Source organism: Etheostoma cragini, chromosome 6 (assembly GCF_013103735.1).
Source record: "Etheostoma cragini isolate CJK2018 chromosome 6, CSU_Ecrag_1.0, whole genome shotgun sequence".
NCBI lineage: Eukaryota > Metazoa > Chordata > Actinopteri > Perciformes > Percidae > Etheostoma > Etheostoma cragini.
Genome location: NC_048412.1, coordinates 8867631 through 8874341, shown reverse-complemented (window position 1 = coordinate 8874341; position 6711 = coordinate 8867631). Strand labels below are relative to the sequence as shown.

Genomic DNA, 6711 nt, shown 5'->3' with positions numbered 1-6711 from the left:
CCCCGAGGCCTCCTCCCAGCTGGACGTGCCTGGAACACCTCCCTAGGGAGGCGCCCAGGAGGCATCCTCACCAGATGCTCAAACCACCTCAACTGGCTCATTTCGACATGAAGGAGCAGCGGCTCTACTCCGAGTTCCTCATGGATGACTGTGTTTCTCTCCCTGTCTCTAAGGGAGACGCCAGCCCCCTTCCTGAGGAACCCATTTTGGCCGCTGGTACCCTGGATCTCGTTCTTTTGGTCATGACCCAGCCAGACAAACAAGACCCTGATGTATTTAACCTCCCTTCACTTGGGCTAAGTACTCATTCACTACATAAAGTAGGCACTCCATCACGTTCCTGCCGAGAACCATGGGTTTTGTATATAAACTGTGTTATATATATACATATATATGTTTAAATTAGATATTACCGACATCTTCCAAGCAATCCACAAACGTCATCAAAGTCCAATTCAAAGGCTGCTGTACCTTGATTGGTGCACAAAGGTACGTGACATTACTTTTTTCTTGATGCATTGAAACCCGTGCAAAGAACACAGAAATACAAGAAAACTGTTCTAATGACATGTTATATGTTGTAATGAGTTGTTTAAGTTTCCAGGGCCTTTAAGTTCTTTGATGCCATTCAGCCTGGTGTTTAGGATATACTCTACTTTCTTTATGAAGGGTATAAAGGACCACCACCTAAATGCAAACCCCAATTCCACAAACCATTGTGTGTGTTTTGCATTGCAGTGTAACCAAACCAGGGCTGGGGCCAAGAAAAAGAAACCTACAAGCTTCAGACTGTGGAAAGCCGAATGTATTTCCTGTCCGAGGATGTGCAATCTATTAGGAATTGCTGATGGCACTGATAGAGTGATATGGTAATGATGTGAATGTCCAAGCCAGTAACATTTGCTACCAGCTACAGTATGTGATGCTGTGATGATATGGCATAACAGCAAAGCCAGAAACAACTTCAAATAGTTTTTTTTCCCCTTACAACAAAACAATGTTAAGTGCTCCTCCAGCTGTTTATGTGAATGTTTCTATGGACATATGGAATGTTATTGAATGAGGTTAAGTGTCATGTACAAGAGAAGTGTTCTCTACCAAATATACCATTAAAATAAATACACCTACAGTACATTGAATGAAATATATGTGAGAACCAACAATCAAACAAGGATTGTAGAAAAAATTAAAAAATATGTTTCATTAATGGACAATTTAATATTTACCAATTGTGGGGCGCTCATATTTCTGTTTGATGTGTGAGATTTACCTAACAGTGTGTGCCTGTGGTTTCCTGAAAGTGTGTTTTAGGAAACCACAAGCCAACACTATTTTGGAAAACATAAATAGTTAGTTTGCCTGTGACTTTTGTGTGTGGCACATTTACATGCTCAGTCTCTTCATATGCAACCAACACTACTCACGGATGGCTGATGAGTTGTCATGTTTTAATGACTGAAATTTGTAGTGACATTGGATACCCAGGTATGGACAACAGTAGTGAAACAGTGAACGTGTTATGAAATATGTGGCAGACAAATCTCTCCAGGTTTCTAATTAAATACGGAGAACAGTCAGAAAGTATCAAACTAAAACTAGAAAAGGGTATAAGACTTTTTAGTGACGTTTCAGAAAATGACTTCTTTATATATGAAATGTTGGTTGTAGGATAGACTAGGGCGCATGTAGACTTTGTGGCCCAATCCCAAAGTCCGGACTCACAGACTCACGAACTTTGGTGGGCGTTCTCGCAAAATTTATTAGGGCTTAGGGTTGTTCCATTGTTGAATTTCAAAGGGCGTGAGTGTTTTGAGTACATATCAATGCTTTCCTCACCAAAGGGAATAACCCACAGTTCAGAGCGTTGTGATGTTTATCCGGACAACAGTAAAGGTAAGCAACAGCACGACACACGACCACTGGAACGGACCTGTTGTCCAGCTTGTAAAACAAGAATATGAAAACATTTTAAATCAGCCAGTCATTGCCTGTGCCTTGGCCGTGTCAAAAGCAACAAATTTATAATGAAAATACCCAAACCGCCAAGTGTCAGCAGCATCTTTGGGCCAAATCCGGATCAGCAGTGCTCTAAATAGGATAACATACAATGTGGGCTACCAGCTATGTAAAGAACAGGTAGAAGAGTCAACATGGGGTCACTGTAAGGGTTTCTTATCTTGAGACAAAACACAAACTAACATAAACATCCACTTCCATTCATAATTTCTTTTATGACCCCTCATCTGAGTCAAAAAAATTAACAACTCCATTGGGGATATTTTGAAAACGTCTTAAAAAAAGGCTAAAAGTCCAATAGTTAACAAAATAAAGAAATGTTCAGGGTTGTTCTTCATCTGAGGAGGAGAACCCAGAAATTAGTTGTGACAAGGTCATCTGAACGTTTCTTTGAAATTAATATACAGTGATGAATGACAGAAAAAATGGAATACATTATTTTTGTTTGTTATTGAAATCTGTTTGGCGGATTGTTTCAGGGGGACAAGATCTTTTTTATTTTTATTTTATTTTTACTTTACTATACTGAACAACTCAGTTGGTAGCCTATGTCTACTTTATCACTGTTACAACGGTTACACAAATCAGGTGCAAAATATAAATAAAAGTATACACACTAAATGATACAAATGTCTTATTTGACCAATTTTAAAGTTGTACTACATTTTCTTCCTGAAATCCACCTTGAAATCTTACCCCTGTTGGGATCAGGATAAGCGTTTTTTTATTTTTTATAAAAGTCATTCAAATTCTACTGACAAGTTTTGAACAACACAAACTTAAGGTTTGATCCAGATTAAAACTAGGATTGGATTCCGTGATCTAATCTAATTTCAGAGTTCTTCCTTCCCTTTTGAACAACCCATTTTCAAGATTTGATCCAATCCGACAACCAAAATCCGATCAGCTTTCCTTTGAACAACTGGCCCTTTGTTATTAAACATCGCCAACGTAACGTGATCTTGTGAAGTGCTGTCCCAATCCCATTTGTACCTATCTGAGCCCATGTGGCCTCTCACACACACACACACACACACACACACACCCTTAGCACCTGAGATCAATTAGGTCTGTGAGTCTTTAGTCCTTAGTCCTCAGGGCTCACTTTGGGATTGGGCCTGTGTGATCCATTCCATATGAGCACATTATACATTATATACATCTTGGATACTATGTCTCCTCATATAACATCATCAACAGTTAATGAGAAGAAATGTCAGCAGTTGCCAGTTTAACACCTTCAATTAGAGCAGGCAGCACGTCAACATTAAGCTAACATTAGTAGACTAAAACACAACACGGAAATTAGAAATATCTTGTTACTCCACAGGAGCGCCGGGACACTAGTAGGGTGTCTCTGTTAGAGAAGAACATTGCAGAGAGCCCCCGAAAGGCTCCAGCTAAATGTAAAAAAGTGACACAGTAGAAAAGATACCATCATATAAATTCAGAAGCGTAACACCAGCAACTAAACAAGCAAACAAACCAGCAGCTATCAACCCAACATTTAGACAGGATCTCCAACTGACGCTGAAAATCCCCATCCCCCATGTATGATTGTGCACACTGTCCACAAACCACATGGACATTTTTTTTAAATAGGCCGATTAGTTTGAGAAGACAGAAAAGGAAAGAAGAAAGACAGTGAGAAAGTTAGTAAAAGTAGCGAGAGACCAAGAGCAACATAGTGAAAGAAGCATCTCTATCACCAGTCGCCCCAGAAGAACAGATTGCTCAACTGTTTAGACAAGCCCTAAATCCCCCCCACAGACTCATACATACTCACAAACACACACACACACACACACACACACACAGGCACCCTCACACAGACACCCACTAACTCCCAGGGCTCACTTAAATCCACTGTGTGTGTGTGTGTATGTGTGTGTGTGTGTGTGTGTGTTTTCCAGGTCACAATGACTCATGAGGTGACAAGTTACCCCATGCTGATGACGAGTGCTGATGTGTGTTTTTGCCTGTGAGTGTGTGTGTCTGTGTGCGGTTACCCTAAAGACTCTCAAGTGACACCAGAACAAGGTTGGATTCAGACGCTCACCGGCCAGTATAATTCCATCGCTGCTCAGGTGTTTTAAAAGGCACGCTCAGATCAAACAACGCGATGTGGTCATTCTCTGCATGGATGGCCCATTTTGAGTATGTTATTTAACCCTTCAGTGACATTTTTGACCGCACTTGAAGGCAGCTTTATTTCACAGAAAGGGGGGGGGAGAGACAAAGCAACAGTTTGTTGTTGCCGGAAACAGCTGACTCCTGGGCAGTGCTTGTGTTTAGTTGCAACACCCTCATAGTGTTTTAAAACTATTTTTGTGGCAGCAGTGGAGACAGTGACGTTGACTGTTAACTGTACAGGAATCTCACACCACCTCAACACGGACTGATACGCCTGATCGCTGGTTACATGATTGGCCACTGCAGCGTGACATCAGGTTGCATTTCTCGTTAACACTTTCCTTTTCTACATAAGAGTGACATGACACTGTCATAAACATGACTCTGTCATGACACAGTCATGACACATGAACCCTAACCATAACTAGGCATGACAAAACCGAATGACAATTACTAAAAGAAGCGTTAGGTCATAAACATTTATATCTTGTCTTAATAATGTTTTATGACACATTCATGACCATGCCATGTCATTTTTATGTAGATTACTTCAAGTAAAGTGCAATCCATTTCTCCAAATATTTAATCTATTTGAAACCTTTTTCAGCAGGTCTCTGCAGTTTTCTTTGGCTTTCTCCATGCACTGCAAACACAAGGTATAAGTATTGTGTAGCAAGTTATGTAATATTACTGTCATGTGTTTCTTTTTGGCTCGAAATTCACTTTAATAGGCAGTAGAACTGGGGGAAGTTGTTTACTTCAGCCTCTTGGCCGAAATGAGAAAAAATTATCCTGACAAAACGTTTTTGTTACAAATGTTCTTTCTTGGTTTAGAGAAACCATACTTTTATGTTTATATTGCATATTGCCATGAAAGCAACTGAGTACATTCATGGTAATGCTTAGAGGATGAGCCACCATTGGGAGACCAAACTGAACTAGAGATGTAACATTTATTTGTCAGTGGGTACTAGATAAGTTAATCACATCATACATTGAGTATCCCAAGTGAAGGAGTTTAAGTACCTTGGGGTCTTGTTCGCGAGTGAGGGGACAATGGAGCGTGAGGTTGGTCGGAGAATCGGAGCAGCCGGTGCGGTATTACATTCCGTATTCCTACCCTCACCTATGGTCATGAAGGTTGGGTCATGACCGAAAGAACGAGATCCAGGGTACCAGCGGCCGAAATGGGTTCCTCAGGAGGGGGGCTGGCGTCTCCCTTAGAGATAGGGTGAGAAGCTCAGTCATCCGAGAGGAGCTCGGAGTAGAGCCGCTGCTCCTTCGCGTCGAAAGGAGCCAGTTGAGGTGGTTCGGGCATCTGGTAAGGATGCCTCCTGGGCGCCTCCCTAGGGAGGTGTTCCAGGCACGTCCCGCTGGGAGGAGGCCTCGGGGAAGACCCAGGACTAGGTGGAGAGATTATATCTCCAACCTGGCCTGGGAATGCCTCGGGATCCCCCAGTCGGAGCTGGTTGATGTGGCTCGGGAAAGGTAAGTTTGGGGTCCCCTACTGGAGCTGCTGCCCCCGCGACCCGATACCGGATAAAGCGGATGAAGATGGATGGATAGATGGACATTGAGTATGTTTAAATGCACACCAATATTCCACTATCATTCAGAATATGACAAAATTCCGTATTTGATACAGGTCATATAAACAGCATATTCAGGTTAGATAATCTGAATAAACCCTTTCCCCAAGCATCTTCTGATTAAGACGTGGGATATTCCAGTATTGTTTAGGTTTTAGAGACATTATTTGGTCATTCATACAGTGCATTTGCAATGTGTGTCTCAATCTGGTCTCAATCTAGTTTACGGCCTCTTGCCTGTTTATGGTCAGCTCTGTGGGTTGCTATGGTTGCTGTACACAAACCAACTAGCAAAGAGTTTGCAAGGCTGCAGAGCCAATAAGAAACAGAAACAGCTAGTTTAAAAATGATCAAAGACTTAGATATCAACAGGTGGTTGGAAATGCGTTGTATCGCATCAAATGAAAGAGGGACGCTGTGTTTGAACGGGCCGATGGCCACCGCTGGTATCTTTGAAAAAGTCTCATATTTTGCACTGCTACATGTAAACAGGAATATTAGTGGAATTTTCACTTTCTTTAGCCATATAAACAGCTTAGTCGGAATATTGTCAAAAAAGGGCATGTCGGGCATTATGTGCATGTAAACGTAGTCAGTCATTCACACAATAAAGGCTGACATGTTGGCAAGGCCGTAGGGATCTATGACGTCACTGTAGACTGAGTGTTCACCAACGGCAATTAATATGTGTGACTCCATCAATAAAGTTATGTATTTAATGATTATTACTGAAATTACACTGGCACAGCTTTCTGTGGTTAAAGCCACACATTTACATACACTACCGGTCAAAAGTTTGGGGTCACTCACAAATTTCCATTGGACTCCATTATAGACAGAATCCCAGCTGAGATCAGTTGCCTTGTTTTTTTCAACCAGGGCAGCAGTTTCCAGGTTACATTATGTGCTTACATAATTGCAAAAGGGTTGTTTCATGTTTTCTTAGTTAGTTTTTTAAAATAATATCAGATTA

At 41.4% G+C, this 6711-nt stretch overlaps 2 long non-coding RNA genes across 2 annotated transcripts in view; one reads left to right on the top strand and one right to left on the bottom strand.

Moving 5' to 3' along the window:
• Positions 1-1758, top strand: part of LOC117946540 — an 18587-nt gene extending 16829 nt beyond the window's left edge. The window contains exon 3 of the long non-coding RNA XR_004657051.1: positions 1690-1758. This is a non-coding gene — a long non-coding RNA (uncharacterized LOC117946540). The remainder of the gene's footprint in view (positions 1-1689) is intronic.
• A 1014-nt stretch (positions 1759-2772) lies between these two features.
• LOC117946381 overlaps positions 2773-6711 on the bottom strand; it is a 17402-nt gene continuing 13463 nt past the window's right edge. The window contains exon 3 of the long non-coding RNA XR_004657021.1: positions 2773-2944. This is a non-coding gene — a long non-coding RNA (uncharacterized LOC117946381). The remainder of the gene's footprint in view (positions 2945-6711) is intronic.